This window comes from Coregonus clupeaformis, unplaced genomic scaffold (genome assembly GCF_020615455.1).
Source record: "Coregonus clupeaformis isolate EN_2021a unplaced genomic scaffold, ASM2061545v1 scaf1939, whole genome shotgun sequence".
In the NCBI taxonomy this organism is placed as follows: Eukaryota; Metazoa; Chordata; class Actinopteri; order Salmoniformes; family Salmonidae; genus Coregonus; species Coregonus clupeaformis.
This window is the reverse complement of record NW_025535393.1, coordinates 69302-95793: the sequence shown is the minus strand read 5'-3', so window position 1 is coordinate 95793 and position 26492 is coordinate 69302. Positions and strand designations below refer to the sequence as shown.

General features: G+C 45.9%; 1 pseudogene; it reads right to left on the bottom strand.

Annotated features, from left to right (window-relative positions):
* LOC123487971 lies at positions 1–26192 on the bottom strand (annotated as a pseudogene).
* Between the last annotated feature and the right edge of the window lie 300 nt (positions 26193–26492).

Below are 26492 nucleotides of genomic sequence, written 5' to 3'. Positions count from 1 at the left end.
TCAGAGGCCTGGGAAGAGGTAAAAGTACTTTGTTAGAGTGGCTCTGTCTTTGGTCGGCATCTGTATGGGGAAATCTTCAAAGTGACCCATGACCTGTATGGAAGAAATTACAAACACGTTATTGAGGCTCAAAGTAAATCAAAACTGATCAGTCATTCCAGGCAGGGCAAATGAGGAAAGAGCATTGTTAACTGTTTTGTGTCCAGATACTTACCTTTCTGAACAATTTGATGTCACGTGTTGGTCCCAGTTTGAAGGTTTTATGTATAGTTGTCTAATGTTGGTGGGGCATATTATTCTGTTTTAATGTTACTCCTGAATCACTTTGATAAATATAATATTCTTTCTTCAGGTTATTTTTAACAGAGCTGAGATTTACTTTGAAGTGCAAAGTGTTTGACTGGCTACCCATCCACATCGCTCCGGCCAAATGACGTTTCTTCTCCACAATGAGTCTGGATTTGCCTCCCTCCCCGACGATTTCTAGAATGCAAACACATTCTCAACGTTCTGATTGGTCCCAGAAACCGATGGTTTGGGTCATGATACTCTGATGGGTTAGATTTGTTAGAGACTGTGAGGGGAAATGTTGTTGTCTGAAGGGATAGCATTGAATTGTACACAGCATCTCCTCTCACTCTTTCTTGGTTCGTGCAGGTGAGTTTGACCTCCTCAGACCAATTGGCAGTATGCCCAGAATATTGCTCTGGGAACCAAAAGGAGTATCTCAGTTTCAAGGTCCCAGCTTTGAGAGAAGAAGCCTCATCAGTCACATGCAGGAACCAACGTTGATAATGAATCATGAATAATGTAAATAATGCTTATATAACTTATTTGTATGGCAGTATATAAGACTGAGAGGGAATGCCATTTTCAGGGTTTTCATCAAGCTTGGAATGAGTTTGTGAACCTCTCCGGCTGGGATAATAAAGATTGATTCATTTAGATTGAGTTTGAGTCCTTAGTGGTGAATTTCCACGACAATTTTGTTTTCAGAGTTTGGTTCAACATTGTTAGTCATGCAAATCAACCCCAACACCAGATAAATGTTCTGCAAACACAGTAAAACCTGCCAACACCGTAAAACCTACTGTACACCAATGTTTATTTACAAGAACCACCATCTGTGAATCCAAGATGGCGTAGCAGTGCGCTCGTGTTTTCTGTAGTGTACTTGTGTAAATAGCCAGTTTTTTAGTTTTTTGTCTACTTTGTATATATTTCTCAATTTTACTTTTCATTCTTTAACTAAATATACTTTTCTGCAACCTGCCTCACGCAACGTGGAAAGGATTCTATTATTTCTTTATAACTTTTATCAAGAAACTTAAGCTGAAACTTGTCTAGCTGCAACCGAATGGCTGTGGTAGCCAGCTAGCTAGCTACTTGCTATTAGCCACTGTTAGCATTCTAAACCATTGTCCGTGGCCTGCACTACCCACCAGCCAGCTCTAGCTCTAGCCTGGACAAGTTGTCAGCCAGTCTGCACAGAGTGCTATCGACCCAGAGCATATCGGATTTTCTGCCGGAATCACTGGACCCTAGCGCCGGATCATCGCAACTAGCTAGCTGCAACCGAATGGCTGTTGTCGTTGGCTAATTACCATTGCCCCTTAGCAAGCACATGTTAGCTTTGACTAGTCTCGAGCCAGGCCCATCTCCCAGCTATCTACCTCTCTGTCAACGGGACAGGACCTCCTAGTGTTGACACGGAGCCCCGCCGATCCAACATGACTGGTCTGCCGATGAAATCGTCTGATGTGGTTTCAACAGGCTTCCCGTTACGACATCGACCAAAAAGATCCACCTGCTAGACCAGCCCGTTAGCACACGCAAGCCGTGGCCTCTTGCTCGCCAGTGCTGTAACATCCCCCGAACTACCTCCGAACTCTCCTATTGCTGTTCACCAGACCTCATGATAACTAAGCTATACAGCTGATGCCTGCTGGACTGTTCCTTTACAAGGGCTGCCAAACATGCCCTTGTAAAACTGACTATCCTACCGATCCTTGACTTCGGCGATGTCATTTACAAAATAGCCTCCAACACTCTACTCAGCAAATTGGATGTTGTCTATCACAGTGCCATCCGTTTTGTCTCCAAAGCCCCATATAATACCCACCACTGTGACCTGTACGCTCTTGTTGGCTGGTCCTCACTACATATTCGTCGCCAAACCCACTGGCTCCAGGCCATCTATAAATCACTGCTAGGCAAATCCCCGCCTTATCTTAGCTCATTGGTCACCATAGCAACACCCACCCGTAGTCTGCGCTCCAGCGGGTATATCTCACTGGTCATCCCCAAAGCCAACACCTCCTTTGGCCGCAATTCCTTCCAGTTCTCTGCTGCCAATGACTGGAACAAACTGCAAAATCTCTGAAGCTGGAGACGCTTATCTCCCTCACTAACTTTAGGCATCAGTTGTCAGAGCACCTTACCGATCACTGCACCTGTACACAGCCCATCTGAAATTAGCCCGCCCAACTACCTCATCCCTATATTGTTATTTATTTTGCTCATCTGTACCCCAGTATCTCTATTTGCACATCATCTCTTGCACATCATTCCAGTGTTAATACTAAATTGTAATTATTTTGCACTATAGCCTATTTTATTGCCTTACCTCCATAACTTGCTAAATTTGCACACTGTATATTAATTGTATTTCTGTTGTATTTTTTTGATTTTTGTTTTGTTTTACCCCATATGTAACTCTGTGTTGTTGTTTTTATCGCACTGCTATGCTTTATCTTGGCCAGGTCGCAGTTGTAAATGAGAACTTGTTCTCAACTGGTTTACCTGGTTAAATAAAGGTGAAATAAAAAATAAAAATAAAATATACGGTACCGCATCTTGTTTATGTTTAGCCTCAGCCCAAACTTTGTCGCCATTACCAGCTGTTGTCTTAGCTCTCTCGAATAACACCTGTGATTGCGTTATGCCTCTTTCCCATGTCAATATGCCTTGCTTATTGCTGTTTCGGTTATTTCTTATTGTACTATTTAACTGTAGATCCCCCAGCCCAGCTCAACCTGCCTTAGATAGCTCCTTTGTCCCACCCACCATACACGCGGAGACCGACTCAATCGGTGCCTCCAGTGATGCTATCTCTTTCATCGTTACCCAACGCTTAGGTTTACCTCCACTGTACTCATATCCTTCTTACTTACTTACTTACTTTATTGTCCCCATGGGGAAATTTTGTTGCAGTGTCATGTACACATTTAAAGTGGCGTTAAATACAAAACAAGATTGACAATACAACTTTCAATAACAGTCACGCACCAATAAAAGTAAGAAATAAGAAATAAAACATTTAAAACATTTAAAACAAAGACTAGCCTGCTGGCCTTACGGGGTCAATGGGAACATTTGCCCGAGCTATTTAAGAGGGATATCACACCTGGCACAAATGATTGTCTCGTTCCATATCCTTGTCTGTACATAATGCCCTGAATCTATTCTACAACGCCCGGAAATCTGCCCCTTTTTTTCTCTGTACCCAACGCACTAGAAGACCAGTTCTTAAAGCCTTTAGCCGTATACTTATTCTACTCCTCCTCTGTTCCTCTGGTGATGTAGAGGTTAACCCAGGCCCTGTAGCCACCTGTATCGCTCCTACTCCCCAGGCGTTATCATTTGTTGACTTCTGTAACCGTAAAAGCCTTGGTTTCTTGCACGTTAACATCCGAAGCCTCCTCCCTAAGTTTGAGTTATTCACTGCGTTAGCACACTCTGCCAACCCTGATGTTCTAGCAGTGTCTGAATCCTGGCTTAGGAAGGCCACCAAAAATTCAGAAATGTCCATCCCCAACTACAACATTTTCCGTCTCGTTAGAACTGCCAAAGGGGGTGGGGTTGCAATCTACTGTAGAGATAGCCTGCAGAGCTCTATCATACTATCCAGGTCTGTGCCCAAACAGTTTTAGCTTCTTCTTCTAAAAATCCACCTTTCCAGAAATAAGTCTCTCACTGTTGCCGCTTGCTACTGTAATGAATACTCGGACAGAGTGGTAAGATCCAATCGCAGAATAGCGATGCTTTATTAGAGTACAGACAAGGGAATAGCTTAATCGTGGTCGGGCGGGCTGTGGTCAAAACCGGGCCAGGCATAGACAGGCAGAGGTACCAATGGAGCGGGCTTAGTCGTAGTCGAGGGCACAGGCACAGGATCAGAGGACGGTAATCACTGGGGTAGACAAGCAGAGGATTAAGCAATTCAGGGAGTCAAACAACAAGGCACAGGTCGGATACACAGGTAGTCAAAAACAACAAACTCTCTCTCTCTCTCTCTCGGAACAAAACGCTTAGCAAGTCACAAAGGAACAATACCTCGCGCCGACTGAGCTTCTGAGCACACCTTAAATCCTACACTAATTAATGACAGGTGTGCTCAGAACTCAGGTGAACCAGATCGAGTCTGATGACTCCCCCTCTCTGTAGATCGGGGAAGTGTCAGACTCTGTCTAGACCCTGCCAACCCCCGATCCCTTACAGTATCCCCCTCCCCAGGGCCGGCTCCTGACGGCCTTCTACCTCTACCGGGTGGTCTTCCTCTGGGTCGGGGTCCTGGATGATCTGGGTGCTCAGCGTGGAAAGTGGCCTTGAGAGCGGGATCCAGTATGTCCTTAGCCGGAACCCAGGACCGTTCCTCAGGTCCATATCCCTCCCAGTCCACGAGATATTCGATGCCCCCTCGTCTCTGTCTTGACTCCAGTATCTCATGGACTGTATAGGTGGTGTCCTGTTCATCCTCCAAAGGTGGTGTAGTAGGTTGTTGAGCGATTGGTGGATACATCGGGCTATAATGGACAGGTTTCAACAGGGAGACGTGGAACGTAGGGTTTATCCTGTAGTGTCGAGGGAGTAACAGACGGTAGGTGACAGGGTTAATATGTCTCTGAACTTTGAAAGGACCAATGTACCTGGGTTGGAGCTTCTTGCAGCTCCGTCGGAACCGCAGGTCTCGGGTAGACAGCCACACTCGTTGCCCGGGTTGATAAGTGGGAGTAGGTCTCTGGCGTCTGTCGGCGTAGGTCTTTTGCTGTTGTGAGGCTTGACTGAGATGTTGATGGGCCGTCTCCCAGACCTGCGCACTCCGACGGAACCACTCGTCCACCGCCGGTACCATCCCTGATGCGGTATCCCACGGGAACAGGGGGGGTTGATACCCTAGAACACACTGGAATGGCGTTAAGCATGGTGAGGTGTGAATGAGTGAGTTTTGAGCATACTCTACCCAAGGAAGGAATCGACTCCACTCTTGCGGCTGCCGCGAACATTGTTGCCGTAGATATTTCCCAATTTCCTGATTGGCCTGGGGATGATATCCGGAGGTTAGACTAACCGAGATGCCCAAGCGTTCGCAGAAGGCCTTCCATACCCGGGATACAAACTGGGGTCCCCGGTCGGAAACAATATCCTCCGGGACACCAAACTGCCGGAACACCTGGGTAAACATAGTCTCAGCCATCTGAGTGGCGTTAGGCAAACGGGTCATGGGTACTAACCGGCACATCTTGGAGAAACGATCGATGACCACGAGAATTACAGTATGGCCCTCTGATTCTGGTAGGTCGGTAACAAAGTCCATAGCAATGTGCGACCATGGTCGTTGAGGAGTTGGCAATGGCATCAGCTTACCCTCCGGTAGTGCACGAGGTACCTTGGACTGAGCACATACTGGACAGGATAAGACATAGTCTCTGACGTCATCTGAGAGGGAATCCCACCAGTATTTTCGGCTGATGAGTCGTGTAGTTCGAGTGATTCCGGGATGACCAGATCCCAGCGACGTGTGGCACCATTCCATCAGTTGAGGTCGAAGAGGAGCTGGCACAAACACCTTAGACCCCGGGGTTTCTGGAGGGGCTGGTTCCGCTTGTAAGCTCTCCTGAATCGTGTCATCAATAGCCCACCTCACCGGACCAGCACGGTAACTCCTGGGGAGAATCGGTTTTGGCTCCACGGGTCTTTCCGTGCGCTCGAACCGTCGGGAAAGCGCGTCCGCCTTACCATTCTTGGAGCCGGGGATATAAGAGACAGTGAATCGGAAACGGTTGAAGAATAAAGACCACCTTGCCTGTCGGGAGTTCAGTCGTTTGGCACTGTGAAGATACTCCAGGTTGCGGTGGTCCGTGAGCACTTGGAACGGATGCTCTGCTCCCTCCAACCAATGTCTCCACTCCTCCAGTGCTAACTTCACCGCCAGTAATTCCCGATTACCCACGTCATAGTTCTGCTCGGCAGAATTCAGTTTCCTTGAAAAGAAAGCACAGGGTCGTGATTTAGGTAGCTCACCTATGCGTTGGGATAACACGGCTCCAACTCCAACCTCCGAAGCGTCCACTTCCACGATAAACGGTAAGGTAGGGTCCGGCTGACATAGAATAGGAGCGGTGGTAAAGCGTTGTTTCAACGTTTCAAACGCACGCACTGCCCCCTCCGTCCAGTTCAGACCGCGACCCTTGTAGCTGGTCATCGCCGACAGGGGTGCTGCGGTTGTGCTGAAATTACGCACGAACCGTCTATAGTAATTGGCAAACCCTAAGAACCTCTGGAGCTCCTTCACCGTCTTGGGTTGAGGCCAGTCTTGTACCGCTTGCACCTTGGATTCATCCAGTTTAACCCAGTCGGGAGTGAGTATGGCCCCAAGGAAGGAAATCGTAGTGACATGGAATTCACTCTTTTCTGCCTTCACGAACAGAGAATGTTGTAGGAGCCGATCCAGAACCTGTCGTACATGGGACACATGTTCACTCAGAGAGTTAGAATATATTAGGATGTCATCAATGTACACTATAACAAATCGATCAATCATGTCCCTGAAAATGTCATTCATGAACGCCTGGAATACTGAGGGCGTGTTGGTAAATCCATAGGGCATGACACAATATTCGTAGTGTCCTCGATGTGTGATGAAGGCGGTCTTCCATTCATCCCCCTCTCTAATACGCACCAGATTGTACGCACTCCTGAGGTCCAGTTTACTGTACATGGAGGCCTGTCCCACCTGTTCAAGGGCTGCTGGAATCAAAGGAAGAGGGTAACGATTTTTGATGGTAATCTCGTTCAACCCTCGATAGTCTATACAAGGACGCAGTCCGCCATCCTTTTTCTTCACAAAGAAAAAACTGGATGCGGCGGGAGACGTCGATGGGCGAATGGCCCCTTGCTGTAGCGCCTCATCAATATACTGGCTCATCGCTTCTCGTTCCGGCTGTGACAACGGGTAGATTATTCCACGAGGAGGTGTAGCTCCGGATAGCAGATCAATCCCGCAGTCCCAGGCCCGATGAGGTGGTAATACGGTAGCCCTCTCCTTGGAGAACACCTGCGCGTAATCCTGGTATTCTGTAGGGACCACAGTAGACACCGCACACTGCGCATCCTCCACAGTAGACATTTTGCACGGTAAATTGAGGCACTCTGCCCTACATACCTCACTCCAAGCTGTGATATCGCCAGATTTCCAGGAGATGACCGGATCATGGAGGACGAGCCAGGGGTGGCCGAGAACTAGTGGCTCCCGTGGAGCGGAGATTACGAAAAAAAAGATGTTCTCCTGGTGTATGGAGCCCACATGTAACTTGATTACCTCTGTACGGTGCGTAATGAACCCAGTGCTCATGGGCTCACCGTCTAGCGCGTTGACTCGCAGGGGAGGTTGAATTGGGATAAGTTGAACTCCCAACTCCTCAGCAAGACCCATATCCAGAAAGCTGGCAGCCGCTCCGGAATCAATAAGTCCTTCCAACCTGCGCACTTTCTCTCCGACAGATAAGGTAACTGGCACATACATTTGTTTCGATGTAATGTTCAAAACTTGATTCTCACTCACCGGTTTGGCAGTTCCGAGGCGATATCCTGGTGTACGGTTAGGTCGTACCGGACATTGACGAACGAAATGACCCGACTGACCACAATACAGGCATAGTCCGTCTTGCCGACGTTGTTGCCTCACCGAACCTTGTAGAGGTGACCGTCCCAGTTGCATAGGTTCCTCCTCAGATTCTCTCCTCCGCTCTGTCGATTGCATAGGACCAGTGATCGAGGACTCCCGGACTGTGGATGCCCTGTGTTGCACTATAAGATGATCAATAGAAATGGCTATTTTGATAAACTCATGTAGCGCAGTGATATCTCCTCGACAAGCCAACTCAGTCTGTACGTCTTTGCGCAGCCCTCTTCGGAAAACTGTGAGCAAAGCAGTCTCGCTCCATCCGCTACCAGCTGCTATAGTACGGAACTCTAAAGCGTAGTCGGCTACTGTGCGACGGCCCTGCTGAAGTTCGCATAGTTGGTCTCCCACACTACGCCCAGATACTGGGTGGTCGAACACCTCTTGAAACAGTCTCTTGAACTGAACTTCCGCATTCAACTCGGGGACCTCAGCTGCCCAAAGCGCCGTAGCCCAATCCAGTGCTCTTCCCGTTAGCAGAGAAATCATGAAATCCACCCTGCTACGGTCATCGGAAAACATAGTATGCGATTATACGACATATACAAGGACGTCTGGGAGTAGAAACCCCTGACATTTGCCAGGTTCCCGTTGTACCTTGTAGGTAGAGAAATCAGAGGTGCATGACGAGGACTGACCGTGCTCGGGGTGGTGCCTTCAGCCGCACCAGCGTTGAGTAGCTGTAGGAGTTCATCCATCCGTTTCTCCTGTATCTCCCATCGCCTCTGTAATTCCGCTGGATCCATGGTATTGGCGAGGTATTCTGTAATGAATACTCGGACAGAGTGGTAAGATCCAATCGCAGAATAGCGATGCTTTATTAGAGTACAGACAAGGGAATAGCTTAATCGTGGTCGGGCGGGCTGTGGTCAAAACCGGGCCAGGCATAGACAGGCAGAGGTACCAATGGAGCGGGCTTAGTCGTGAGTCGAGGGCACAGGCACAGGATCAGAGGACGGTAATCACTGGGGTAGACAAGCAGAGGATTAAGCAATTCGAGGAGTCAAACAACAAGGCACAGGTCGGATACACGGGTAATCAAAAACAACAAACTCTCTCTCTCTCTCGGAACAAAACGCTTAGCAAGTCACAAAGGAACAATACCTCGCGCCGACTGAGCTTCTGAGCACACCTTAAATCCTACACTAATTACTGACAGGTGTGCTCAGAACTCAGGTGAACCAGATCGAGTCTGATGACTCCCCCTCTCTGTAGATCGGGGAAGTGTCAGACTCTGTCTAGACCCTGCCAACCCCCGATCCCTTACAGCTACAGACCCCCCTCAGCCCAAGCTGTGCCCTGGACACCATATGTGAACTGATTGCACCCCATCTATCCTCAGAGTTCGTACTGCTTGGTGACCTAAACTGGGATATGCTTAACACCCCGGCCAACCAACAATCTAAACTAGATGCCCTCAATCTCACACAAATTATCAACGAAACTACCAGGTACAACCCTATATCTGTAAACATGGGCACCCTCATAGATATCATCCTGACAAATGTACCCTCTAAAAGAACCTCCGCTGTCTTCAACCAGGATCTCAGCATTCCCTGCCTTATTGCCTGCGTCCGTAATGTGTCCGCGGTCAAATGACCACCCCATCATCACTGTCAAACGCTCCCTAAAACACTTTAGCGAGCAGGCCTTTCTAATTGACCTGGCCCGGGTATCCTGGATGGATATTGACCTCATTCCGTCAGTAGAGGATGCCTGGTTGTTCTTTAAAAGTGCTTTCCTCTCAATCTTAAATAAGCATGCCCCATTCAAAAAATTCAGAACTAAGAACAGATTCTCCTCAGACTTGACTGCCCTTGACCAGCACAAAAACATTCTGTGGCGTACTGCATTAGCATCGAACAGCTTAACAATCAGTTAGGAAAGCAAAGGCTAGCTTTTTCAAACATAAATTTGCATCCTGTAGCACTAACTCCAAAAAATGCTGGAGACTGTAAGGTCCATGGGGAATAAGAGCACCTCCTCCCAACTTCCCACTGCACTGAGGCTAGGAAACACTGTCACCACCGATAAATCTACAATAATCGAGAATTTCTACAAGCATGATGCTACAGCTGGCCATACTTTCCACCTGGCTACCACTACCCCGGCCACAAGCTCTGCACCTTCCGCTGCAACTTGCACATGCCCCCCCCCTCTTCAAAGGGGGTGAAACTCTAGATCCAAACTGTTACAAACCTATATCCATCCTGCCCTGCCTTTCGAAAGTATTTGAAAGCCAAGTTAACAAACAGATCACCGACCATTTCGAATCCCACCATACCTTCTCCGCTATGCAATCCGGTTTCCGAGCTGGTCATGAGTGCACATAAGTCACGCTCAAGGTCCTAAACGATATTATAACCACGATCGCTAAAAGACAGTACTGCGCAGCCGTCTTCATCGACCTGGCTAAGGCTTTCGACTCTGTCAACCACCGCATTCTTATTGTCAGACTAAATAGCCTTGGTTTCTCAAATGACTGCCTCGCCTGGTTCACCAACTACTTCTCAGATAGAGTTCAATGTGTCAAATCGGAGGGCCTGTTGTCTGGACCTCTGGCAGTCTCTATGGGGGTGCCACAGGGTTCAATTCTCGGGCCGACTCTATTCTCTGTGTATATCAATGATGTTGCTCTTGCTGCTGGTGACGCTCTGATCCACCTCTATGCATACGACACCATTTTGTATACATCTGGCCCTTCATTGGACACTGTGTTAACAAACCTCCAAACGAGCTTCAACGCCATATAACACTCCTTCCGTGGCCTCCAACTGCTCTTAAACACTAGTAAAACTAAATGCATGCTCTTCAACCGAACGCTGCTTGCACCCGCCCACCCGACTAGAATCACTACTCTCGGCGGGTCTGACCTAGAGTATGTGGACAACTACAAATACCTAGGTGTCTGGTTAGACTATAAACTCTCCTTCCAGACTCACATTAAGCATTCCCAATCAAAAGTTAGATCTAGAATCGGCTTCCTATTTCGCAACAAAGCCTCCTTCACTCATGCTGCCAAACATGCCCTCGTAAAACTGACTATCCTACCGATCCTTGACTTCGGCGATGTCATTTACAACATAGCCTCCAACACTCTACTCAGCAAATTGGATGTAGTCTATCACAGTGCCATCCGTTTTGTCACCAAAGCCCCATATACTACCCACCATTATGACCTGTACGCTCTTGTTGGCTGGCCCTCACTACATATTTGTCGCCAAACCCACTGGCTCCAGGTCATCCATAAATCACTGCTAGGCAAATCCCCGTCTTATCTTAGCTCACTGGTCACCATAGCAACACCCACCCGTAGTCTGCTCTCCAGCAGGTATATCTCACTGGTCATCCCCAAAGCCAACACCTCCTTTGGTCGCCATTCCTTCCAGTTCTCTGCTTCCAATGACTGGAACGAACTGCACAAATCTCTGAAGCTGGAGACTCTTATCTCCCTCACTAACTTTAAGCGTCAGTTGTCAGAGCAGCTTACCGATCACTGCACCTGTACACAGCCATTCTGTAATTAGCCCACCCAACTACCTCATCCCCATATTGTTATTTATTTTGCGTAATTTGCACCCCAGTATCTCTATGTGCACATCATCTTTTGTACATCTGTCATTCCACTGTTAATATGAAATTGTAACTATTTTGCACTATGGCCTATTTATTGCCTTACCTCCATAACTTACTACATTCGCACACACTGTATATATATTTTCTGTTTTTTTGACTTTATGTTTTGTTTACCCCATATGTAACTCTGTGTTGTTGTTTGTATCGCACTGCTTTGCTTTATCTTGGCCAGGTCGCAGTTGCAAATGAGAACTTGTTCTAAACTGGCTTACCTGGTTAAATAAAGGTTAAATAAAATAAAAAAATAAAATACAAATCCTTCCTTTTGACACATGGTCTTGATAGAAGATGAAGCAGCCAATTTAGCTGCGCAGTCAGCCTTGGCGTTCCCCAGAGAAATGCTGTCGTTAGAGGAAGAATGTGCCTGACACTTGATTATAGAAATAGAGGAGGGCAGCTGGACAGCCTGTAAAAAAGACGAAACAAGATTACTGTGTGCAATCTGTTTTCTAGACGAGGGCAAAAACCCTCTATTATTCCACAATGTTCCAAAATCATGCACAACACCAAACACATATCTACTATCAGTATCTACAAAAAACTCAAAGTCCGGATTGTCTAACGGGATGTCTCTCAAGTCCACCCTAGGGCTACAGCTAACTTCAATAGCTAAATCACAATCATGGTCTTCACCGGCATCTGCTGTAGGGAGAAGAGTTGAAGGGTTAAGAATTGTACATAGTTTCAGAGTAACATGGGACATTGTCAATAGAATGTTCTGATAGTCTAGCAGTTTCGCAGGCATCAAATGAGCCGTTCTTGCCTGTGAAATAATTGCGTGCACAGCGTGGGGCACATGTACAGTTAGATGAGACATTGCCACAATATCAGAACTTGCCAAAACAGCCTCAGTAGCAGCCACTACTGATCTCAACTTCACTCGCCTCCATCTTTCTCCCATAAATACAATCCTGCAGCGGTTGAACTAATTCATTGCCTCTTATCTATCTTTGGAGAGGGCATAGTAGGTTTAGGCAAAGCTTTAATTGCCTCTAATCTATCTTTGGAGAGGGTGTGACCCTCAGAAGTAATGTCGTTACCCAAATATTTAAAGGAGCTCTGGCATAATAGCATTTTACTGGGGGAAACTTTATGACAATTTTCTTCCTCCAAATAATCAACAATGCCCGAGTGTCCCAGTGACATATATCCTCTGATTGTGAGCAAACCAACAAATCGTCAACATACTTAACCAAAATACTCCCTCCAGGAGCAACAAAAAAAGAGAAGAGAAAAGAAAGAAAGCATGAGCTAAATCAATTACTAAAGAACAACAACTATTAGGAAGCACCTGGGATAAGTTATTGTGCTGACGTTGCTTCCAGAGGCAGTTTGGAACTCGGTAGTGAGTGTTGCCACCGAGGACTGACGATTTTTACGTGCTTCAGCACTCTGTGGTCCCGTTCTGTGAGCTTGTGTGTCCTACCACTTCGCGGCTGAGCCGATGTTGCTCCTAGACGTTTCCACTTCACAATAACAGCACTTACAGTTGACTGGGGCAGCTGTAGCAAGGTAGAAATTTGACGAACTGACTTTTTGGAAAGGTGTCATACTATGACGGTGACACGTTGAAAGTCACTAAGCTCTTCAGTAAGGCCATTCTACTGCCAATGTTTGTCTATGGAGATTGCATGTCTGTGTGCTTGATTTTATACACCTGTCAGCAATGGGTGTGGCTGAAATTGCCGAATCCACTAATTTGAAGAGGTGTCCACATACTTTTGTATATATAGTGTATCTCCTATCATAGCCATTAACCATGTAACTGTTTTAAAGTCACCATTGGCCTCATGGTGAAATCCCTGAGCGGTTTCCTTCCTCTCCGGCAACTGAGTTAGGAAGGACGCCTGTGTCTTTGTAGTGACTGAGTGTATTGATACTCCATCCAAAATGTTATTAATAACTTCACCATGATCAAAGGGATATTCAATGTTTGCTTTTTTTTTACCCATTTACCATCTACTTCTTTGTGTGTGGCATTGTAAAACCTCCCTGGTCTTTGTGGTTGAATCTGTGTTTGAAGTTCACTGCTCGGCTAAAGGAACTTACATATAATTGTATGTGTGGGGTACAGAGATGAGGTAGTCATTCAAAAACACTATTGTTGCACAAAGAGTGACACCATGCAACTTATTATGTGACTTGTTAAGCACGTTTACTCCTTAACTTATTTAGGCCTCCTGTAGCTCAGTTGGTAGAGCATGGAGCTTGCAATGTCAGGGTTGTGGGTTTGATTCCCACGGGGGGCCAGTATGAAAAATGTATGCGCTCACTAACTGTAAGTTGCTCTGGATAAGAGCGTCTGCTAAATGACTAAAATGTAAATTTAGGCTTGATATATCAAAGGGGTTGAATACTTATTGACTCAAGACATTCCAGCTTTTCATTTTTCATTAATTTGTAAACATTTCTAAAAACATAATTCCACATTTGACATTATGGGTTATTGCGTATAGGCCAGTGACACAAAATCTCAATTTAATCAATTTAAAATTCAGGCTGTAACACAACAAAATGTGGAAAATGTCCAGTTTTGTTACTTATAGTAACAATAATTAATGGGGGTAAGGATGGTGAAAATCAGACATGTAAATAATTTGCTAATTTGTAAAATATTGTCATTTACCTTTTATTCACTTGCTGATATTCATTGGTTACTTGTCCCTCAAAGAATTGACTTTAAAATTCTCCTCCTCATCTACAAAGCCCTAAATGGAATTGGACCAGCCTACCTGTTAGACCTACTCTCCCCCTATGAACCTCCACGCACCCTAAGTTTAAGCCACGTCAAACTGCTCCATGTAGCCAGGACCTGGATACACACAATAGAGGGTTGTTTCTTTTGCTCCCACGCACCACGCCTTTGGAACTCCCTTCCTGACAATCTCAGGGCTGTTCAGACTGTTGGGGCCTTTAAAACAGGCCTTAAGACTCAGCTCTATGAGCCTTCCCATCCTCCTAGACTTTGATTGTTGCTTTCATGATTTGGTTATATATATTTTATAGTCTTTTTTTTGTTTATCTTTCATTTTATGCACTTTGAGATTATTATTTTACAATGAAAAGCACTTTAAAAATGTAATACATTTGTATTGTTATTATAAAAAAACTAAAAAACAGAAGCTCATTACTTTGAATTCCTTACTTAAGTTGACAGTTTTGCCAGAGGCTGCTGTATCTATGTAACAAATCAAGAAATGCAAAACTGTCTGGATCGATTGACAACAGTGGATGAACTGATGTAAATGTTCCAAAGGTAAGCCCACCTTATAACCATTACATAACATTTTTACATTTTAGTCATTTTGCAGACGCTCTTATCCAGAGCGACTTACAGGAGAAATTAGTGTTAAGTGCCTTGCTCAAGGGCACATCGCCAGATTTTTCACCTAGTCGATTCGGGGATTAGAACCAGCGACCTTTCGGTTACTGGCAAAACTCTCTTAACCACTAAGCTACCTGCCGCCCCATCCATCCATCCCTAATGGAAAATAGGCCCTGTACGGTAGATACAAGTTTGGGGATTGTTTGACATTTTGACAGAGAAATCTAGGGAAATACTGTAGCATGAAAACAAACTATATTCGGTCTGAGATCTGGATGCATGTCATGTTTTCTGAGGGCCAAATGTTCTATGTAACATGATATCTGTGACAGCTAGCTTTGGTATTTGACATCCCCTTGACCATCATGATACGTCTCCTTGTGGTCATTGAATGTCTCATGGATAACGTCTGACACAAATAGCAATATTTTCATAATGTTCCCTAATGGACATCAAAATACCTTATCATAACATTATACTGTGGCCATACCGGGATCTGTACTGAACGCCCTCTTATGGTCCCGAGGTTAATGTCATGTTTTAATATTCCTAAAATGTTCTCAAAATGTCAGTGGGATAACGTCTCGCTGAAACCCTTAAAGCAAAATGTTCACCCCTTGGGGTCCCCAGGACCGAGTTTGGGAAACGCTGCCTTAAAGGGACCTAATGGGAACATCGCCGAATATCCTTAAGACGGTCCCTGTTTGCTGGGTTAATACTACAATCCCATAGAGTAAATAGAATCAAATGAGTTGCTTGTCATAAACTCAATATAGATCCATCTCTATGGAGTGGTTACATGTTGACACTGAAACTACAATCCCATGTGAGCAAACACTATGATATATTTAGAGGCTAGCAGGACAAGTTATTGGAGCAGTATCCCTCTGTCAAGCAAGAAGACATTTCATGGACACAAGATTCTTTATTTCTTTCACACCTCAGAAGTCTGATCGTGTACAGATATTATCGGGATATTTGTTTTTATTTTCAAGAATAAGAGTTTGAGGGAGGATGTGAATTTGTTTTGTTAAAACTATTGTGGTTAGTCCAAGCCTACTCAGAATCAAATGATTCACACTTGCATTCATCCTCATACATACACACTCAAGTCTTGTAAGGACTAAGAATTGCTGCATTGACCAGAGGAAGAAAACGAACAAAAGCTATGGAGAACTCAACCCAAGTCAAGTTCTTTTATCTCTTTGGCTTACAAGAGACATTTAACAACAAATCGGTCTATTTTATCTTGTCTCTTATCACATACCTTATCATCATCACTGTGAATCTGACACTGATCATAACAATCATTCAGGAGAAAGGTCTCCATGAGCCCATGTATATCTTTCTGTGTAGTCTATTTGTCAATGGATTGTATGGAACTGCTGGTTTCTACCCCAAGTTCTTACTGGACCTTCAGTCAGATGTTCAGGTGATATCTTATGGTGGATGTTTGACTCAAGCCTATGTAATATACACATCTGTCATGTGTGAAATGTCTACTCTAACAGTGATGTCTTATGACAGGTATGTGGCAATATGCAGACCACTACTTTACCATACCATTGTGACATCTTTAACTGTTAGAAAGTTACTCTTATTTTCTTGGTGTTATCCTTTATTTATAGGACTCATAGCAGTTAGTTTAGCCGTCAGACTTCCTTTGTGTGGATCTCGCATTGATAAACTCTTCTGTGACATTCCGTCTATACTGAAACATGCATGTTTACCCATTACCATCAATCAGATTTGGAGCAAATTTGCAGTATCGGTTCATATTTTACAGATACTTTTTATTGTATTTTCTTACTGTCAGATTGTAAGGACTTGTGTAAAGTCAGCTAAGGGAAGGATTAAGTTCACACAGACATGTGTGCCACATTTAACAACAATCGTTATTTTCATCACAGTGACCCTGTTTGACAATTTGCAAGGGTGGAATAATGTAAATATTACTCTAAATATGCGTAATGCAATGGCTGTACAATTCCTTGTTATACCACCTGTGTTAAACCCTGTCATATATGGATTTAACCTCCAGCCGATTCGAAGGGCAGTTTTTAGAAAGTGTAATGCACATAAAATCATTGATATGAGATGCTAGTTACATGATGTTACACAACAAGGATACTTACTACCTGATATCAGAAGTCAACAAAATAAAGGTAAAATCTGCCAAAGCTGTTGCAAGGTTAAATGGTGCCTCATTTCTTGATACCCATCGCCCTCTTCTGGGAAAGTGATTTATAAATAGTAATTGTAGCACACATCATGAGCAGGAAAATGCTTGAATGTGTCCCGAATGACATCCTATTCCCTATGTAGTGCACTACTTTTGACCAGAGCCAAAGTAGTGCACTATAAAGGGAATAGGGAGCAATTGATAGAACAAATCTGTGAATCCTTATGCAGTTAAGAACATTCTGAAGAAGAATAACAATATGCAAAGCTTCTGTTTCAATATACACTACCATTCAAAAGTTTGGGGTCACTTAGAAATGTCCTTGTTTTCAGCAAAAAATGTTTGCTATTAAAATAACATCAAATTGATCAGAAATACAGTGTAGACATTGTTAATGATGTAAATGGCTATTGTAACAGGAAACGGCAGATTTGTAATGGAATATCTACATAGGCGTACAGAAGCCCTTTATCAGCAACAATCAGTCCTGTTCCAACGTTGTGTTTGCTTATCCAAGTTTATCATTTTAAAAGGCTAATTTATCATTAGAAAACCATTTTGCAATTATGTTAGCACAGCTGAAAACTGTTGTGCTGATAAAGAAGCAATACAACTGGCCTTCTTGAGACTAGTTGAGTATCTGGAGCATCAGCAATTGTGGGTTCGATTATAGGCTCAAAATGGCCAGAAACAAATAACTTTCTTCTGAAACCCGTCAGTCTATTCTTGTTCTGAGAAATGAAGGCTATTCCATGCCAGCAATTGTGGGATCGATTACAGGCTCAAAATGGCCAGAAACAAATAACTTTCTTCTGAAACCTGTCAGTCTAGTCTTGTTCTGAGAAATGAAGGCTATTCCACGTGAGAAATTGCAGAGAAACTAATGATCTCGTACAAACGCTGTGTACTACTCCCTTCACATAACTTTTTCTTTGCAACTCTGCCTAGAAGGTCAGCATCCCGGCGTCGCCTCTTCACTGTTGACGTTGAGACTGGTGTTTTGCGTGTCCGCACTGTATTTCTGATCAATTTGATGTTATTTTAATGGATTAAAAAAAATACATTTCTAAGTGACCCCAAACTTTTGAACGGTAGTGTATATTTTCCCCATTGGTTCCTTATTCTTAATACTCTCAGAAAATAAATAATGCTTGTGGTTACAGTACTGTAAAAAGTTTTTTGGGGGTTATTGAGTAGTGATAACGCATCTATGTGCTTATAGCCAGGCCTCTTCCTCAGTGTATCTCTCAAAGTAAATGGATATACACAACCTCTTTGAAAGGCAAATAATTATTTAATTGGTGCAATAACAAGAATATGTTATTGGTGCAATAACAAGAGTATTTGTTAGATACTACTGCACTGTTGGAGCTAGAAACACAAGCATTTCGCTACACCCGCAATAACATCTGCTAAATAATTTCTAAATATGTGTATGTGACCAATAAAATTTGATATGAACTAGTACAGTTGTGGTCAAACGTTTTGAGAATGACACAAGTATTGGTCTTCACAAAGTTTGCTGCTTCAGTGTTTTTAGATATTTTTGTCAGATGTTACTATGGTATACTGAGGTATAATTACAAGCATTCCATAAGTGTCAAAGGCTTTTATTGACAATTACATTAAGTTTGTGCAAAGAGTCAATATTTGCAGTGTTGACCCTTCTTTTTCAAGACCTCTGCAATCCACCCTGGCATGCTGTCAATTAACTTCTGGGCCACATCCTGACTGATGGCAGCCCATTCTTGCATAATCAATGCTTGGAGTTTGTCAGAATTTGTGGGTTTTTGTTTGTCCACCCGCCTCTTGAGGATTGACCACAAGTTCTCAATGGGATTAAGGTCTGGGGAGTTTCCTGGCCATGGACCCAAAATGTTGATGTTTTGTTCCCCGAGCCACTTAGTTATCACTTTTGCCTTATGGCAAGGTGCTCCATCATGCTGGAAAAGGCATTGTTCATCACCAAACTGTTCTTGGATGGTTGGGAGAAGTTGCTCTCGGAGGATGTGTTGGTACCATTCTTTATTCATGGCTGTGTTCTTAGGCAAAATTGTGAGTGAGACCACTCCCTTGGCTGAGAAGCAACCCCACACATGAATGGTCTCAGGATGCTTTACTGTTGGCATGACACAGGACTGATGGTCACACTCACCTTGTCTTCTCCGGACAAGCTTTTTTCCGGATGCCCCAATCAATCGGAAAGGGGATTCATCAGAGAAAATGACTTTACCCCAGTCCTCAGCAGTCCAATCCCTATACCTTTGGCAGAATATCAGTCTGTCCCTGATGTTTTTCCTGGAGAGAAGTGGCTTCCTCGCTGCCCTTCTTGACACCAGGCCATCCTCCAAAAGTATTTGCCTCACTCTGCGTGCAGATGCACTCACACCTGCCTGCTGCCATTCCTGAGCAAGCTCTGCACTGGTGGTGCCCCGATCCCACAGCTGAATCAACTTTAGGAGACGGTCCTGGCGCTTGCTGGACTTTCTTGGGCGAACTGAAACCTTCTTCACAACAATTGAACCTCTCTCCTTGAAGTTCTTGATGATCCGTTAAATGGTTGATTTTGGTGCAATCTTACTAGCAGCAATATCATTGCCTTTTTGTGCAAAGCAATGATGACGGCACGTGTTTCCTTGCAGGTAACCATGGTTAACAGAGGAAGAACAATGATTTCAAGCACCACCCTCCTTTTAAAGCTACCAGTCTGTTATTCTAACTCAATCAGCATGACAGAGTGATCTCCAGCTTTGTCCTCGTCAACACTCTCACCTGTGTTAATGAGAGAATCACTGACATGATGTCAGCTGGTCCTTTTGTGGCAGGGCTGAAATGCAGTGGAAATGTTTTGGGGGGATTAAGATCATTTTCATGGCAAAGAAGGACTTTGCAATTAATTGCAATTCATCTGATCACTCTTCATAACATCTTGAATATATGCAAATTGCCATCATAAAAACTGAGGCAGCAGACTTTGTGAAAATTAATATTTGTGTCGTTCTCAAAACGTTTGACCACGACTGTATGAATGATTGCATGCAGGCTACACAATTGCAGAGATATAAATTGCATCAACAAGATACAAGAAAAACTGAACAGAAATATCACATTCTGAATTTCCATTTAATTTAATCACAACATTTGTATTTGTATCCAAGTTTAACATACCCAGTGCCTTGCACCCCCTTGGCGTTCTTCCTATTTAGTCGTATTACAACCTGTAATTTAAATTGATTTTTATTTGGATTTCATGTAATGGACATACACAAAATAGTCAAAATTGGTGATGTGAAATGAAAAAAATAACTTGTTTAAAAAAATTTAAAAAAATAAATAACGGAAAAGTGGTGTCTGCATATGTATTCACCCCCTTTGCTATGAAGCCCCTAAATAAGGTATGGTGCAACCAATTACCTTCAGAATGTTAATTAGTTAAATAAAGTCCACCTGTGTGCAATCTAAGTGTCACATGATCTGTCACAGGATCTCAGTATATATACCCCTGTTCTGAAAAGACCCAGAGTGTGATACGTGTGATAGAAGGAGTCAGGCGCAGGAGAGTACGCATCCAAAGAGTTTATTCCGTCGATAAACAGTTGCGCAAGCATGCGACAACAAAACTCAGGCACAGGGGAAATATCTACCCTGGCAACAACAAGATAAGGGTAGCTCAACCGAGCTACACACAGCTCACTACAAACAATCACCCATACAGACAAGGAAGCAGAGGGAACACTTATACAATGACTAATTGGGGATAAGGACCAGGTGAGTGTGATTAATTAGACAAGACAAGTGGAGTGATGATAAATGTATCGGCAGCAGCTAGTAAGCCGGTGACGACGAACGCCAAAACCTGCCCGAATAAGGAGGGGAGGCAGCCTCAGCGGAAGTCGTGACAGTACCCCCTTGACGCGCGGCTAGTGCCGCGCGTCGACCCCAGCCTCGGGGACGGCCAGGACGACGCGGAGCAGGGCGAGCCGAATGGCGACGGTGGAAATCCCGTACCATGGAGGGATCGAGGATATCCCTCACCGGTACCCAGCACCGTTCCTCCGGACCGTACCCCTCCCACTCCACGAGGTACTGAAGGCCCCCCACCCGACGCCTCGAATCCAGGATGGAACGGACCGAGTACGCCGGAGCCCCCTCGATGTCCAGAGGAGGTGGGGGGACCTCCCGCACCTCAGACTCCTGGAGCGGACCAGCTACCACCGGCCTGAGGAGAGACACATGAAACGAGGGGTTAATACAGTAATCAGGGGGGAAGTAATAACCTATATGTGACCTCGTTGATTCTCCTCAGGACTTTGAACGGTTCCACAAACCGCGGGCTCAGATTCCGGCAGGGTAGGCGGAGGGGCAGATTCCAGGTCGAGAGCCAGACCCGATCCCCCGGTACAAAGACGGGGGCCTTCCTGCGGTGGTGGTCAGCGTTGGCCTTCTGACGACGCACGCTGCATTGGAGGTGAACGTGGGCAGCATCCTACGTCTCTTCCGCGCGCTGAAACCAGTCATCCACCGCAGGAGCCTTGGTCTGGCTCTGGTGCCACGGTAGAACACACTGGAAAGGCGTTAGGTTAGTGGAGGAGTGGCGGAGAGAGTTCTGGGCATATTCTGCCCATGGCAAGAACACCAACCACTCCCCGGCCGGTCTTGGCAGTAGGACCGCAGGAACCTACCCACGTCCTGATTTATCCGTTCCACCTGCCCATTACTCTCGGGGTGGAACCCAGAGGTCAGGCTGACCGAGACCCCCAGACGTTCCATGAACGCCTTCCAGACCTTGGACATGAACTGTGGACCTCGGTCAGACACTATATCCTCTGGTACCCCGTAGTACCGGAAGACGTGAGTAAACAGGGCCTCCGCAGTCTGCAGGGCCGTAGGGAGACCGGGCAGAGGAAGGAGGCGGCAGGACTTTGAGAAGCGGTCCACAACGACCAGGATGGTGGTGTTACCTTGGGAGAGGGGAAGATCAGTCAGAAAATCAATGCTAAGGTGAGACCATGGTCGTTGTGGAACTGGTAACGGTTTTAGCTTACCCACTGGGTGGTGCCTAGGTGCCTTTCTCTGGGTGCACATCGAGCAGGAGGAGATGTACACCCTCACGTCCTTAGCCAAGGTAGGCCACCAGTACTTTCCGCTCAGGCAGCGCACTGTACGACCGATACCTGGGTGACCAAATGAGGGTGACGTGTGTGCCCAGAAGATCAGACGATCACGGATAAGAGCAGGCACGTACTGCAGTCCAGCTGGACACTGCGGTGGAGATGGATCTGTGCGTAATGCCTGCTCTATATCCGCGTCCATCGCCCATACTACCCAGCCACAATGCGGGAGGCCGGGAGTATGGGGGTGTTGTCTCTGACCTCTCCTCTGTGTCATACAGCCGGGACAGTGCGTCTGCCTTCACATTCTTCGTACCCGGAATGTATGACAATGTCAAATCAAACCGGGTGAAGAATAGGGCCCACCTGGCCTGATGAGGATTCAGCCTCCTTGCTGCCCAGATGTACTCCAGGTTACAGTGCTCCGTCCAGACGAGGAAAGGGTGTTTCGCCCCTTCGAGCCAATGGCTCCACACTGTCAAAGCTTGGACAACAGCCAACAGTTCCCGATCACCAACGACATAGTTCTGCTCCGCCGGGATGAGCTTCTTCAAGAAGAAGGCACAGGGGCGGAGCTTGGGTGGCGTGCCCAAGCGTTGGGTTAGGACAGCGCCCATCCCTACCTCGTATGCATCCACCTCCACTACAAACGGTAGTGATGGATCAGGGTGGGCTAGTACCGTAGCTGAGGTGAACAGACCCCGCAGTCTACTGAAGGCTAGATCCACCTCAGCAGACCAGCGGAGCCAGGACGGCCCACCCTTCAACATGGATGTGATGGGAGCTGCGACCTTGCCAAAGCCCCGGATAAACCTTTGATAGTAGTTGGCAAAGCCAAGGAATCGCTGCAACTCCTTAACCGTGGTTGGAGTCGGCCAATTACGTACGGCTGAAATGCGATCTCCCTCCATCTCCACCCCTGAGGTGGAAATACGGTAACCAAGGAGATGGACTGCTGGAAAAACATACACTTCTCTGCCTTAGCATAAAGGTAATTCTTCAACAGTCGGGCTAGCACCTTGCAAACCAGGGACACATGCATAGTGCAAGTAGCAGAATACACCAGGATGTCATCGATGTAGACCACTACACCGCGATCAAGCATGTCCCGAAACACCTCGTTCACCAAGGACTGGAAAACTGAGGGAGCATTCATCAAACCATAGGGCATCACCAGGTATTCATAATGCCCCGTGGTTGTGCTGAATGATGTCTTCCACTCATCTCCCTCTCGGATACGCACCAGGTTGTACTCACTCCTGAGATCCAATTTGGTGAAGAAGCGCGCCCCATGCATCGATTCAACCACTGAAGGAATGAAGGGGAGAGGATAACTAAATCGGATTGTCTCCCTGTTCAGTGGTCGATAATCAATGCACGGGCGCAGACCTCCGTCTTTCTTCTTCACAAAGAAGAAACTCGAGGAGGCAGGTAAAGTGGAGGGACGTATATACCCCTGACGCAGGGACTCGGTGACATATGTCTCCATAGCCACTGTTTCCGCCTGTGACAGGGGGTATTTATGACTCCTGGGAGGTACAGCGTCTACCCTGAGGTTTATCGCGTAATCCCCCGCCCGGTGAGGTGGTAACTCAGTCACCTGCGTTTTAGAGAACGCTTGCGCCAGATCACGGTATTCGGGGGGAATGCGCACGGTGGAGGCACTATCTGGACTTTCCACCGTGGTTGCACCAACGGAAACATCTAGACACCTACACTGACACTCACGCGACCACCTCGTAAGAGCCCTCTGCGGCCATGAGAAGGTGGGGTTGTGGAGTGCTAACCAAGGGATACCTAATACCACAGGGAAAGCAGGAGATTCAATAATCGAAAAAATCACCTGCTCAAAATGATTCTCCTGGGTGATCATGGTGACTGGTATAGTCACTTCCATATCAAATCCGGACCCTAACGGTCGAATATCGAGTGCTCTGAGGAGACGTGGAATGGAGGGGAACAAATGAAATGCCTTGACGGCGTGCGAATGCCCTATCCATAAAGTTCCCAGCTGCATCGGCTCGAGGCTTCCGGGGTGGAAATGGGCAGACCCCTTCCAGGACGTCCTCTGGCTGCCAGCAGGTTGTCCAACCGAATGGCCATGTCCACCAGTTTATCAAAGGACTACATGGTGTCCCAGGCAGGCTAGCTCCCGTCGGACGTCCTCCCGCAGATGGCACCGGAAATGGTCGATCAGGGCCCGCTCGTTCCACCCGGACCCTGCTGCCAGCATCCGAACTCCAACGCGAAGTCCTGCGGGGTCCTCGTCCCCCTGCCTCAGGTGAACATTGTCGCTCACCCGCCTCTCGACCCTCTGGCGGGTGGTGGAATACCGCCCGAAAGAGGCGAGCGAACTCCCTGTAGTCCTCCAACGTGGCTCCTCCTTCGTTCCACACCACGTTGGCCCACTCCAGGAATTTCCCACAGAGGCAGGAATATGACGACGAACGCCGAAACCTGCCCGAACAAGGAGGGAAGGCAGCCTCGGCAGAAGTCATGATACAGAGTCTGCAACACCACTAAGCAAGGGGCACCACCAAGCAAGCGGCACCATGAAGACCAAGAAGCTCTCCAAACAGGTCAGGGACAAAGTTGTGGAGAAGTACAGATCAGGGTTGGGTTATAAAAAAATATCAGAAACTTTGAACAAACCACGGAGCACCATTAAATCCATTATAAAAATATTGAAAGAATATGGTACCACAACAAACATGCCAAGAGAAGGCCGCCCACCAAAACTCATGGACCAGGCAAGGAGGGCATTAATCAGAGAGGCAACAAAGAGACCAAAAATAACCCTGAAGGAGCTGCAAAGCTCCACAGCGGAGATTGGAGTATCTGTCCATAGGACCACTTTAAGCCGTACACTCCACAGAGCTGGGCTTTACAGAAGAGTGGCCAGAACAAAGCCATTGCTTAAAGAAAAAAATAAGCAAACACGTTTGGTTTTCGCCAAAAGGCATGTGGGAGACTCCCCAAACATATGGAAGAAGGTACTCTGGTCAGATGAGACAAACATTTAGCTTTTTGGCCATCAAGGAATACGCTATGTCTGGCGCAAATCCAACATCTCTCATCACCCCGAGAACACCATCCCCACAGTGAAGCATGGTGGTGGCAGCATCATGCTGTGGGGATGTTTTTCATCGGCAGGGACTGGGAAACTGGTCAGAATTGAAGGAATGATGGATGGCGCTAAATACAGGGAAATTCTTGAGGGAAACCTGTTTCAGTCTTCCAGAGATTTGAGACTGGGACGGAGGTTCACCTTCCAGCAGGACAATGACCCTAAGCATACTGCTGAAGCAACACTCGAGTGGTTTAAGGGGGAAACATTTAAATGTCTTGAATGGCCTAGTCAAAGCCCAGACTTCAATCCAATTGAGAATCTGTGGTATGACTTAAAGATTGCTGTACACCAGCCTGATTGCATATAATTTACGGTTCCATTTCATGCCATGCTGTTCATATAAATAATTAATTCTAATTTACTGGTTTCTCACCGTTTTTTCCCCCGGGAAAATCTCGGTAACCAGGTTCCCGCCATTCAACCCTAATCAGGTTTATGGTCCCCTTCCTTGTAGTGGAGACCATTGAAGGCTCCCAGCTCCCTATGGGACATGAGGACGACAAAGACGCTGTCTGACAAGGAGTGCTCCTCACCTTTAGAGAATGCTTTCACAGCATCGGCCATCTCCTGCAAGAGCACACTAAAAGTTAGTCACACGAGACAAACCATAGACTACTGAACATTCTTCTAGACCTTCCAGGCATTCTTCTAGAAGCAGGAGAGAAGTTTTCCCTGTGTACCTGTCCAGACAGGTTTCTGTGTTTCACCACGTCATATCACAGACCGCTGTGAAGCCTCTCCATGTTCTCTTCGTCCTTCTCCACCCTTCCTCTCAGAATGTTCTCATCATCAAACTCCACATTGTTTATGAGCATGGCCAGGCGATTCCGACCAGACTCACCCATTGGATGGTAAATCTTATAGAGCAAAGCAATGACAGGTGCAAAGGTTATTTATCAGTAATATAGCCTAGCTAAAATGAAACTCGTCAGAAAATTGGTCACACTTTACAAGTGGTGCTAAAACCACTGTGTAATAACAGTGTAGGTACACATTTTTACACAGTTTTTGCAGTTTGTAAAATTACAAGTTGAGACATTGATGTTTGATAACACTGTAGGACTAGATTGTGGCTATGCTTTTTTTAAATGACTTTAGAGTAACTCAAATGACTGCTTCTTAAACTGTGACACTGACGGTCTTGA